We start from the raw sequence: 12,998 nt of genomic DNA, 5'->3' as shown, positions 1-12,998 counted from the left end.
TCTTTATTCCTGGGCCAGAACTTCCCAAGTCTGACCATTCATCATCCTACTCCTACGAGTCTATCTTCATCTCTACACCCACTTGGGTAAAACTTGAGTTGAGTTTTTTTTTTTTTTTTTAAGTCATCATTAATTACTTTCAGGCTATTCTGCAATGTCTTGTCTGCTTTTCCTGTTATGCTGTGATATCTGAGACTTTTGTTCTCTGCAAACCCAAACAAATCCATTCTTTTAAAGAAAAAGGATTTTTTTTTTTTAGACAAAAAAGTTTATTTGCAAAGGGGCCGGGTGAGCAAGGCAGGGAGAGGGAGGGGAAAGCACCTCGGGAGAGAAAACCAGGAGGTGGGGAGAATCTTGAAAGGGGAGGAAGAGAGACACCAAAGGTTTGAGGAAGGGTCTTTGAGGAAGGGTCTTTGAGGAAGGTTTGGGCGGGAACCTACAGGTAAGATGTTCCCCATTGATGGTCTCTTAATCAGTTAGGAAATGGGTGGGCAATCCTGTTGCCGCCCACCTGAAGATGTTCCCAAGACTTCAGCAGGCCTGGATGGTCTCAGACCACACCCCCCTCTTGAAATCCCACATCCTACTTCTGTAGGGGTAAAGGGCCACAGTGTCTTCTGGGTGCTCCCTGCTGAAACGGGGCATCGTTTGGGTAAGGGTGGGGTCATCCAAGTTGCCATGGCAGAAGTTGGTCTGGTTGTGATACAAGTTTGCATGTTCAAGGCCACGTGGCGTCTGAAGACCCCTTGTGAAGTCTTCTCTTGGTTGAGTCGGGTCACATGGCTCCCATCTAAGTCTCTTTTTTAACGCCCCACGTTGGGCGCCAGGGAAAACATGTTAGCAGAAATGCCTGATGGGTTCTTTCCTCAGCATAGTATGGAAATAAAAAGCCAGAAATCTGTTGCAGACAGAAAAATTTATTTGCGAAGGGACCAGGTGAGCAGGGAAGGGAGAGAGAAAGCACATCCAGAGAGAAAACCAGGAGGTGGTGTTCCTCTTGAAAGGGGAGAGAGAGAGAGACCCAGGAAAAGGATATTTTTGCATGAGAAAAAACAGCCATGGTCCCGAGAATGGGTTAATATCTCAGAGCTTCTTGTTTTCTTCCCAACAGGTCTGCCCATCCCTACGAATAGCATTCTTGTAAGAATAGTCCCAAAGTGAGTCACAACAACAAAGAAAACAGAGTTTTCCAACATGACACAGGAAGAATTTTTTTATTTGAATTTGCATGTTGTTTATACTTTCAAACAGGAACTGGAAGAAAGAAGTTTCACTCTCATTGAGTGTATCCAGCCATGAGTCCATTTTAAGCTGTGCAGTTTGCTCAATTCCCCTCGGCAGTGACTGTTTGGAATGGGGAATTATGACTCAATTTCCCTCCCTTTCATCTCACATATTCTTTCATCCATCTTTCCCCACATTCCACGAGCAGGTTCTTTGCCAGTGCTGATTCCGGACTTCAACTCTAACCACATCTCTGCACCAATCCCTCCCCATCATGAGAAGTCCAAGTTTCCGTTCTTTCAAAATTCTTTCGAACCCTTCCTTCTTCTCTGCTCATATCATATCCTCTATTATTTCGCTTGCACATTACTGCCTCAGCTAATTTATCTGTGCCCTTTCTCTCTTCTTGCCTAAAATAATATTTTTTCTAAACTGTCTCGTTCTTTTCCCCATCAGTATTTGGTCTCCAGGCTGTATAAATCTCTCTAAATTTCACCTAGAATCAATCCTAAAGGAATGCTATTGCCCTCAAATATTATAATTTGCACATGATTTGCCGTTATTTTCTTAGTACCTACCATACTCCACGTGATGGACTGATTTCCCGTAATTCTTGACTCAATATGTGAATAAATCAGATTTGTTCTTGTTGCAGCCAATTTTTATGAACAGTTATCTTTTGTTTGGGTGGAGAATGATGAGAACTCAGCTTGTGTTTCCCAGCATGGACACGCTGCCGCCATCAGTGTATGGTGAGCACATTCAGCAGCTTATGGTAAGTTGTGGCTTTTCAGAAGCCCAGAAGAAGATCTGAATCCTATCAGACATGGGGAGGGAGAGACACAGAAGGACAGACGGCAGAAGGACAGGACAGAAGTGGTGTAGTGGGAAAAGTCAAAAACCATTTGAATTCCCAGCTTTGTTTTAGCCAAGTTGTTTGTACCAGATGTTGACATGTATAAAGTCCTGGTGTTGTACAAAGCATAAAAACCCTATTCATGGACTAGAGGGACTGTAACAGACAGAAGTAAAACTTAGGGGAAATTCCAAGTCAACCCAAAGAGAAACTTGAAGGAAACTTCATAGGTGATCCTGGGGACGATGGGATTGCAACAGTTTGTTAAATACTTCTTGAGTATCAATTGGAGTCAGACTGGCCTGTGTATAACAAACCTCAGTAACTCCAGCACTGGAAGTAGGAGACTCAAAAGAAAGCAAAGTGAAAGCGGTAATGAGATCAGTTAACAGGGCATTTCATTTCTGTTCTTACATTTATGCAGGGGCTAGGCTTCTCTTTTGTCTCTTGGCTTCTCTTGATTCTCACAAATACATTTGCATTTATACACTGTTCAAAAAACGGAAGAGCTAATCATCTCACCCAAGGCCGGGGTGGGCATTAGAGAGCAGTTACGATGCCAGCTAGGGTAGCCATGTGCCACATTGGCATGCCTGAGTCGGCTCAACCTTCCATTTTAACTTGTTGTCAACCACACCCTGGAAGTTAGCAGGCAACTGCGCAAGTCTCGTCGTTTCCTTGCTCCCACATGGGAGAACCAGATTGAGTTTCTAGCTTCTGGCTGTGGCCTGGCCCAGCCCCAGTAGTAAAGGGCATTTGGTGGGTAAATCAGCACGGGAGAGATCCTGTAGTTATGCCTGTTTCTGTTTCGGCCTTTCGAATAAATAAATAAAAACAATTTTAAAAGCTTACCCAAGGCCATGCCGGTCATTTTATTTCAGGGCAGCTTGATTTCAAAGATAGTGTTTCCACAAAAATAATTCTTTCCAAAATGACATTCTTTAAACAAATACTTTTAAATTAAGGCTACATAGATATCCAGCTTGGGGAGAAAATTAAAAAAAAGAAAAATTACCTCCAGTCTTTTAAAGAGGGGTTGAATGGATCAGAGAGTTTACCTACTTCTCCTCCTCCTAACAGACCCTGTCACCCCCAAGCACTGCATCATCAGAGACACTCCTGTGGTCCTTTGGAATTCCTGGACTCAGCCAAGTTTACCCATCCACGGCCGATGTGCAAGCATCAGTCATTGACTGGAATAGGGCAATGTGCTTTAAGGAACAGAAATGCTATCCAGCCAGTGCCACAGTAGATCGTCAATACATAGGCCCTTTCTCGATCATCCTGATGACATTCTTTGTGGGTCACATAAGAAGTGTATGTTCTGGAGCTATCACAGACGAAGCACAGAATGGGGCTGACTATTGCTATTGGGCGTTTCGTAAGAAATGAATGGTGGTACGTTTGAACGGGTCCTGGGTTCGGAAGTCAAGCCTTAGCTGCTGTTTGTTGGCATATAGTTTTAGGAAGATTAGCATCCCATGGAGCTTCCATTTTCTTATTTGTCCAAATGAGATTGTTGGGTCAGGTATTCCGCAAGAATCTTCTCATCTATTTAATCCTCAAAATCTGTGAGGAGATTCTCTGCCAAGTTTCTACTGTCCCATCCGGTCATCTGCCCCAAACTGTGCAAAGGCTTAGATTCTGTGTCTGCCCTGGGTCTATTCCTCTTTATTCCTTTATTTATTGCAGTGGACTGGTAGGAACTTCACAATGATCAGAGTTAGTGTCTCACAATTCCCAAAATGTCAGTATTCTAACCGTCACAGATGTCTAACTACCAATATGAAGTCACCAAACACATAGCAGTCCATCATCAGATAATTTTTCTACAACATTGACACAATAGACATCAATAGCCTCAAAAAGCACAGTTTTAATAGTCAGGCACAGAAAAATATCTGGAAAATGACAACTTTGAGCATTGATTACCTTGGGCATGCATATAATTAAACTTTTAATACTGATTCACCAATGCTCTTTCACCACACGATCCAACTCCCTCTGTTACAAGTATTAACTAAAGTCTAGGCCTGCTAACAAAGAACAATAATATAAACCCAAGAATATTAAAAATTCCACTTAGGAAGAAATCAGTTCAACAATTTAAAGGAACTGAAAACTTACAGCTCCATTGCACTTGGACTGGAATCGGAGGTCAATTTGACAAAAAAAATTAATGAGACAGAACTCTATGAAAACACAGGTTGTGTCAGTTCTAGTTCACTAAAATAAAATTCAGACTACATTCAGAAATGCATTTGAGTGATTTTTTTTATTTCAATCATTTTCTAATGACTTTGCTGCTGCTCACAAAATGAGGCAAATATATCTGAGAAAGTGAAATTCATGAATTAAGGAACAGGTAGTGGCAGAGATCTTGGTTTTGAGATCTTGGTTACTTTTTAAACTTTATTGATCTGTTGATTTTGATGTTTAATTCAGTGACGGTACCTGCTTACTCACAGTGAAGTTGTTTCATGGCATCTGAAGCTACCTAGATAAAGACCAGGCTCATGCGGATGGAGGAAAAATCCAAAATGATAGCCTGACTTTTACTAAATTAAACATGCTGCAGAAAATAAATAATTCTAAGAAAGTAATAGTTATTGGCCCACGGTTATTCTGCATGATCTAAACTGATCGTGAAATTTCACTCATAAAATGTGACAGCTATTTATGCTTGGTCCCATTACCACCCACATAAACAGTCGGCTATCGGAGGCTTTTAGCACATTTTGAATGACAGACAATATTTTATAGGTCCACTCTCAGTTCACATTGGCAATAAACAGCAGTTCTCTCTAAACAAACAACAGTTCTTAACCAAATCAGATGCTTAAACTATATGATTGAGAAAGACGCATCGAGGATAATTTTCCAACCACATTCCAAATCTTTAAATTTTGACAGTTCGATGAGATGAACACTGTTTATTTGAACAGATAGATCCAAACCTTGTTTCTTGGACCTCAGAATTAAACATGCTTGTTTATTTTGATGAACTTCCTAAAGCTGCTGTGGACGCTGCACCATTGAACGATGCTTTAGCTGCATTTCATCACAAGATGGTTTGATGGATGCCTCTGCAGCCTTCCCAGGGTGTGCCCTTCGCCTGAAGCAGGATAGAGACAATGTGTCTGGTATACACCACACGTGCTTATTTCTCTCAAGCAACATGGAACCACATCATAGGTAAAACACTGGCAAAATTGTTACACAACCGTTTTGGAGTCTAACATTGGTGTCGATATCAGCAGAATGACTTTTTGACAGAGAATAATATGGCTTTTTCTAAATTTTTATTTTAAAGGCAATTACACATAGAGAAGGAGAGACAGAGAGGGATCTTCTATCTACCTGTTTGCGCCCCAAATGGCTGCAACAGCTGGAGCTTTGCCAGTCCAAAATCAGGAGCCATAAGTTTCTTCTGGTTTTCCCAAAAGGGTGCAAGGGCCCAAGGACTTAGGTTCCTCTCTGCTGCTTTACCGGGCTATAAGCAGGGAACTGGATGGGAAGTGGAGCAGCTTTGACATGAGCAGGTGCTGATCTGGGTTGCTAGCAATGCAGGCAGAGGAGTAGCTTACTATGCGCTGACATTGGGTCCAGTAAGAAAAATATGTAAAACACTGCATTAGAACAGATGAATGGGAAACAAACAGGAATGAAATTTGGAGTCGATAGGCCTGAATTCAAGTCACTGGCTCCATCAGTTACAAAAGGGATGATTTTGGAGGGCTGACTAAATTGTCTCGTCCTCAACTTCTTCGTTCATCAAATGATGTCTGCATCACAGGATGGTTATAATAATCCATATGATAGCAATTGTGAATTTCTTAGATCTGGATTCCTAAGAGGCTAAAAATAAATTATACAACAACCTCTCACTTGCACTTACGTGCGTACAATGCAGCTATTCTGGAATTAGATAGAAAAACAAAATACTTGAACTAGACTGTATACAGTCTTGTATCATTCTTTAAAGAATGAGATACTTGAAAGTGGTTAAAAGCAATAGCCTGGAACTAAAAATGGAAAAATTGGGCAAGATATTAAAAACAAACCAGCCACAACAACCTCCCAAGTTGTAGCAAGAATTGGGCAATAGAAGTGGTGTGAGTCACACCATCAAGAAAAGAATTCAGTGATAGGTTAGAAAGTGGATGAAACCATGCTAGAATGACTACAGATGGAGATTGCTTGAGGTTGATGATATGAAATGGTTTTTCCAATCCTCATTCAGTTTATTTTTATCTTCCTTATGAAATGTAAAATAATTCACATGACAATTTGATTGAGACCTTATGAGCGCCATTTCTATTGTGCAAGACAGGAACATTTAGGGTAGGAAGCTTCTGCCAGATGGTAACAGAAGATGGCCAGTGAGAGTCAAGCAAAAGGTTGAGCAACGCTTTAGTGAATCTGGGAGAGGAGGCCACCAGTGTAGATAATTCGAATCACAATGTTTCATTGTCATCATTAGAATCGCCTCTCGTTTGTGTCATTCAAGGGTTTATTGAAGGAGGAAGTCTTAAAAGTCTAAAAATCAGGACCTTGGATCAGCGTCCCCTGAACTGCACTGCAGAGTTACCCTTTAGAACAGATGGATACAAATGTAAACAGAGCCTTAGGCAGACCCGGATGTTTCCTCAATTTGGCTGTTTCTATACCAAGTCCTGAAATCGACAATACACCATCAAGAGTTCATACATTTGACTCACGAAGAAAAAGCCTTCAGGAAAAGTCCTTCAGGATTGCCACCCATGATCTCTGGCAACCTAGATGAGTTTTTAAATCTCCCAAAAGTTTGAAGGGTGGTATGGACCCACTTTGGGGCAATCTGCTCCTAATTTTGCATTTCCCTTTGATCAATATTAAGAATTTTATGAAAAAAAAATTGTCATTTCAATGTTGGCCAGCTCACTCTAAGTCTTCGATATATGGTAGATAGAATAATCATGGTTATAAAAATAAAATCAGTCTGTCTTATCAATTCCCAGGTACAAGCTGTACTGTTGTCAAGCAATTTCATGATCTCATTTGTACATCTGTGTTTGTTTTGTGTCTGAGTGTGCCTGGGTGTGCTTTTATAACTGGCTATTTATAAATCCTCATCCATTAGGTAGCCTGAGTTTGCATAAGGGGATCCCAAGACTTAATGGAAAAAAAAAAGTTTAACAAGTCCCATTTACGGAGAGCTTCTTTTATCCGTCACCCCCACCCGAAAGGTCAAAGTACTTTTCATTAAACCTTGTAGCATGTTTCTGAAGCAGGTAGGAGGTTTGGAACCAGTAGCTCTCTATTTTATAGATGATCCATTAAACCTCCAGCCAGAATGATGGTTTTTAAGGGACAGAATATCACACATTCCAGGAAAATGAATAGAGAAGATATTCCAAATGTAAATGTCCAGGATGAGGGTATCTCAAACAGTTCAGGGAAAAACAAAATTTTTTAAATGTTTATATTTTTTTTAAAAAAATTGAAATCCATTTCTATTTTTATAATATGTACTTTCTATGAATTTGCTGAAGAGCCCTTGTATGCACTATGCTGTGCAAAAGTTATCTTGCTTTCTTTTCTCTCTCTTACCCAGAATTTCTGATGAATTAAACATTTAACAAATATTCCTAAATAGAAAATTTGGTATATCAGAGAGAGCAAAATGTGCAAGAACCCATTCGTTATTCTCTGGCCTGAATGACTTATGAGAAGGTTGACACTGGGAGAGGGGTTGGGCAGCCACCCTTGGGTCACACAGCAGGTAATCGGAGAGTTAATCTCTGCACAAAATGATCTGCCAGCTTCAGGAACACCTCATCATTTTCTGTGATGATAACCTCAGAACCCTGATAAAGACAACACAACACGTTGGACTGAAGCTCTTTCCTTCTCAGAAGGAAACAAAATCAGCCCCAAATTCTGTTAAATTGATGTTGACCCAAGATCAAAGGAAAGAAAACTCAATGTACTTGAGGTGCTTTAACGACATTTCTATTCATTTCTACCCACTCCCACCACTTCTAAAAAGCAAATGCATTACAAAAAAAAAAAAAATCATGAGAACATACAGCACTGGAGGCTTACACCAATTGCTCCTGGATAGATGCAGTCTAAAATGATGCATTCTTCTCACAGGTGTTCGACCTCCCAGTTGTTTTATTTTTCCAGGAGCTTGGACTAGAGCTGACTGTTCTATATGTATCATCCTTGGGTCAGCTGTTAGGTAAGCCTGGAACTTTGGGAGGTCTCATCAACTTCCTTTACTCATATCAAATAGAACTTCTGCAGACGTGACAGAGAAGCAGGGAGCAGCCTTATTTTGGCTTCCATTTTCTAGAGCCACCACTTGGAGAGCAAAAGAATAAAGTCTACATTAGCCACTAGGATTCCCAGTTGACTGTCATGACAAGTAGTACTTACAAGATAGTACTTAATGATGGAGATATTAAAGATTTTTAAAAAGTGACAAATTCTTAACTCTATGAAATGTGTCAACACTGAATAGACCCAAGGTGAAATGGAAGCCATAAGAGAGAATGTAGTAGCAATGAAATGAACACATAGCATGTATTTCTTATCACGTGTGAAACATGATAGCTCTCTGCAATCATTATCTCATTTAATCATTTCTGCAAATTTGTAAAAAGGGCGTGAAAGCTTTGGAAAGTAAAGCAATTTGTCAAACATTAGAACTAAAAATCAAATCCAGGACTTTCTGATTCTACAGTCCACAATTTATGTGACGAAATCTGATTCAAAAAATATCCACACACAAAAATTAAACACAAAATTTTAAGGCAACAGAAAATATTGACAACCCATGGATGAGGAATGATTAATATTCTTAACATTGAAAAACCCTTCATAAATCCATAAGGGAAGCATAATATTGATATTGTAAAGCACAAGCGAAGGGCCAAGAAAAAACAAATGCAATAGTAAGAAGAAACCAGGATTAAAAAAAAATGCACAAAGCTGCTAGCTCATGGTTCTGCAGCTTGGAAATTGAAAGGGAGTGCTCAGGTGTGTGTTTGTCGAAGTCCTTTGGGGATCTGTTTCTTGCTTTTCCCAGCTTCTAGAAGATGCTCATAGTGTTTGGCTCACGTCTCTTTCCTCTACCCCCTACAGTACCATCACTTCTTCCTTCTTGGACTTCTGCTTCTTTCTTTACAACTTGTCTACAACTGATACCCCTTTCTTTTCTCTTACAGGAACCCACCAGGAGAGCCAGGATAACCTCCTCAACTCAAAACTCTGTGTTTAATCCCGTCAGCAATGTATTTTATTGAACTAAGTTACACATTCACAAGTTCTGGCAATTAGGGCATGTTAGATATGTGAAGGAAATAGGACTCAATTTATATCAGCAATAAACAAAATGTTTATTTAAAACAGCAAAGACTTTTGTTGTTGCTGTAGTCCTCTTTTATTTTTCACTGGTTGGATTGGCAAGAGTATAGAAAATAGGCTGACTCAAAGTCAGTTGGTAAGAACACCAAATAGCATACATTTCCTTAACAGCAACATTGCACCATGTATCAACAATTTCTAAGTTTCATTTTCCTTTAGAAATTCAATTCAATGAAGCTGTACATAAAAAAGCCACCCTAGATGTTAATCAAAGATGCTCACTTCAATGGCAACCACATAAATCATTTAGACGAACTGGATTTTGCCATGCAATAGCACTCTAAAGCTGCTCTATTAATCATTTTATAGAAAATATTTGAAGATATGGAAAATATTTTTTAAAAGACATGCTAGAGGTATGGGTAGGTGTATTTGCTTTTTTATGGATAATACTAATAAATGTAAATATCTTCCTTTTTCTAGAATCCTAGGTTTTCTTCCAAAAACATGGTAGGTTTCATCATATTATTGATGCTGTTACTCAGCCTGTTTCCAGGCAGGTAGCATTACAGACTTGCCAGGCATCAGGAGAATAAGATGAGCTTCTGGGTCTCAGCCAGCTTTTCAGTTCTCTGATTTTCCTCATATCGGTTAAGTCTGTGACAGTTCATGTGGTTATAAAACTAGGATCCAGGAAAACATAGTGGTAAGAAAAGCAACTCTCTGAACTGGAAAGCTCCTTCCACTATTTATGAGCTGTGTGATCCTGGCACAGTCCTTATCTGAATGTTGGATCATCATCTGAAACCGGTTCTAATGATTCTGCCCTTAAGTGTTTTACTGTGGAATACGTGAAGTGACACAGAGTGAAGGGGTCACACACGTGTTCTTTAATGTCAAGCAACTAGGATTCGGTGCCTAGATTTTTCCTGAGCTGAGTATGTAGACAATGTCAGGGTGCTGTTTTCTGTCTCTACATCTCAACACCTTATGTAGTGAAGATCATAATACTTGAAATGCTATAAATGCAGCACCTGGGCTCCTTAAAATCGTGAGCACTGAAACAAACAGTTAATATAACGGTTAGTGAATCCTGTCGTTAATTCTAACAATGGCATTATGCAACCATGTTTTTACAATTCTTGTTTACATTGATAGCAAACAGTAGCTTGCTCACCTCTTAATCCTTCCATTTGGAATGCCAAAGTAGCCAAAACTTCATATTGGGAAGATGCATAGCAGTTTGAAAAATATTAATCATTCTATTTCTCAACCATTGTTTTTTTTCTGTGTCATTAAGAATGAATATGTTTGGGATAAAAGAAATAAATTGATTATTTATGGTAATGAGCCTTAACATTAGTTATGAGTTCTCAGGAATTTCTAACACATTTTTAAAGGTTTATTAATTGTTACTGCAAAGTCAGATATACAGAGAGGAGCAGAGACAGAAAGATTTTCCATCCGATGATTCACTCCCCAAGTAGCTGCAACAGCCAGAGCTGAGCCAATCTGAAGCCAGGATCCAGGAGCCTCTCCTGGGTCTCCTGGGTCTCCATTGAATGTAGAGTCCCAAGTTGTATCATTGATGCAATTCTTTTATGCATGCATTAAAACTGTGTGTCTGTTTCCTTACCATTTCCAATTGCAAAGCCCAACATAACCAATTTGACTTGTCCCAGTTTATCCAAGTCATCACACTCTCCATATTTCTCGCTATTTTAGATTTTGGATATTTATTTCTTCTTCCATACTCTTTAAAATTTGTTTAGTTTTTATTTGTTTAGAAGGCAAGTTTACAGGAAGAAGAGACAGAATCTTCAGTCTCCAAATGGTTACAACAGCCAAGGCCTGGCCAGGCTGAAACCAGGAGTCAGGTGCTTCTTCCTGGTCTTCTTCATGGGTGTAGGGACCCATGTACTTGGGTCATCTTTCATTGCTTTCCCAGGTTCATTAGCAGGGAGCTGGGTCACAAGCGCAACATATAGGACTTGAACCAGCATCAATTCGGGATGCTAGAGAAGGCTTAGCTTGCTATGCCATAGTGCCACTACCTCCCACGACCATTTTCCACAAAGGCAGACTCTTGGAATTCATCTTAGATTTCTCCTTTCTCCTCACATACCACGACTAACAGCCAGTGCTTCCAAAACACAGCCTCCTCCTTTCTACAAAGTGTTATTCAGAAGCTCAGTGTGTCTCATCTTTTCAGTTCATCATCTTCTCTATTCCTTCCCCAAAATATGCCCATTTTCACATAATTTTCAAGAGCAATTTTGACAAAAATACATTTTTTTTTTCAATCATCACCAAACAACTCCTACAGAAAATGTTTTCTTCCTAGGCTGAAAATTCAAATCGTTTATATTAACACTTGAGACCATTTTTGTGTTTTACCAGCTCATCTATTCAGTCAGACTTTCCAGTATATTCCCCTAATGTATCTTACTCTTCAGAGCTGCAAGGCCCCTACACTTCCACAGAGCCTTCATTCTACAATGCCTTCCGTTGCTTCTTCCTTCTTCCTTAACCCAGCCCCGTCATTTATTTAGCTGGTTTTGGAGTTGTTTTTCAAGATGGAAGCCATAGCAACTGTTCCAAGCTGAGTTTGAAGTTGCTACTTCGAATGAGGTTCTTTGATTAAGGTGCCATTTTAAAACATCAAGCCCCATAATGAAGTGTCTGGATCTGATATATGACTTCAGTGTTAGCTTCCTGCTAATGCGTGCACTATGCAAGTGATGGGTCAAGTAATTGTGGTCTACTGCCCACATGGAACCTGGACTCAATTCCCAGCTCCGATCTTTGGCTTGGTCTAGCCTCAGCACTAGTTCATGCAGGTATTTGGAGAGAGTTAATTGGCATCTCTCTCTCTCTCTCCCATCACCACTGCAATAAGAAAAGAATTTTTAAGAGTCATTTCTTCCCAGTTGCTGGAGACCGCAGACCACCTGAACACCAATCTGCAAGACCTCACCTTCTTCATTTATAAGAGGATATAAAATCCTATTACCTTTGAATCTTATTACCGACCTCTATAAGACATTCACCAATAGGCAAGCTCCTCCCACTTAACATCTAAAGAGAGAGTTCTGTCTTCCACATGGTAAGTCTCCTTTCTTACACAAAGGAGTGACACAGCTTAGAAATTTCTGCTTATGGGCCTGGCACAATAGGCTAGCTGCTAAAGTCCTCACCTTACACACACCAGGATCCCATATGGATGCCGGTTCTAATCCAGGCACCCACACTTCCCATCCAGCTCCATGCTTGTGGCCTCAGAAAGCAGTCGAGGATGGCACAAAGCCTTGGAATACTGCATCTGTGTGGGAGACCAGGAAGAGGCTCCTGGGTCCTGCTTTTGGATTGGCTCAGCTCTGGCCATTGCAACCTCTTGGGGAGTGAATCATCGGATAGAAGATCTTCCTCTCTGTCTCTGCTCCCCTCTGTATATCTGACTTTGCAATAAAAATTAATAAAACTTAAAAAAAAAAGAAATTTCTGCTGACATGAGCCTTCCATGATGATATGAGTCAATCTCTTGATTCCCATAATTTAAAATTTC

The sequence above is a fragment of the Ochotona curzoniae genome, unplaced genomic scaffold (genome assembly GCF_017591425.1).
Source record: "Ochotona curzoniae isolate NIBS_2020 unplaced genomic scaffold, NIBS_Ocur_1.0 contig_523, whole genome shotgun sequence".
In the NCBI taxonomy this organism is placed as follows: Eukaryota; Metazoa; Chordata; class Mammalia; order Lagomorpha; family Ochotonidae; genus Ochotona; species Ochotona curzoniae.
The sequence above is the reverse complement of the archived record's forward strand: the minus strand, read 5'-3'. Positions refer to the sequence as shown.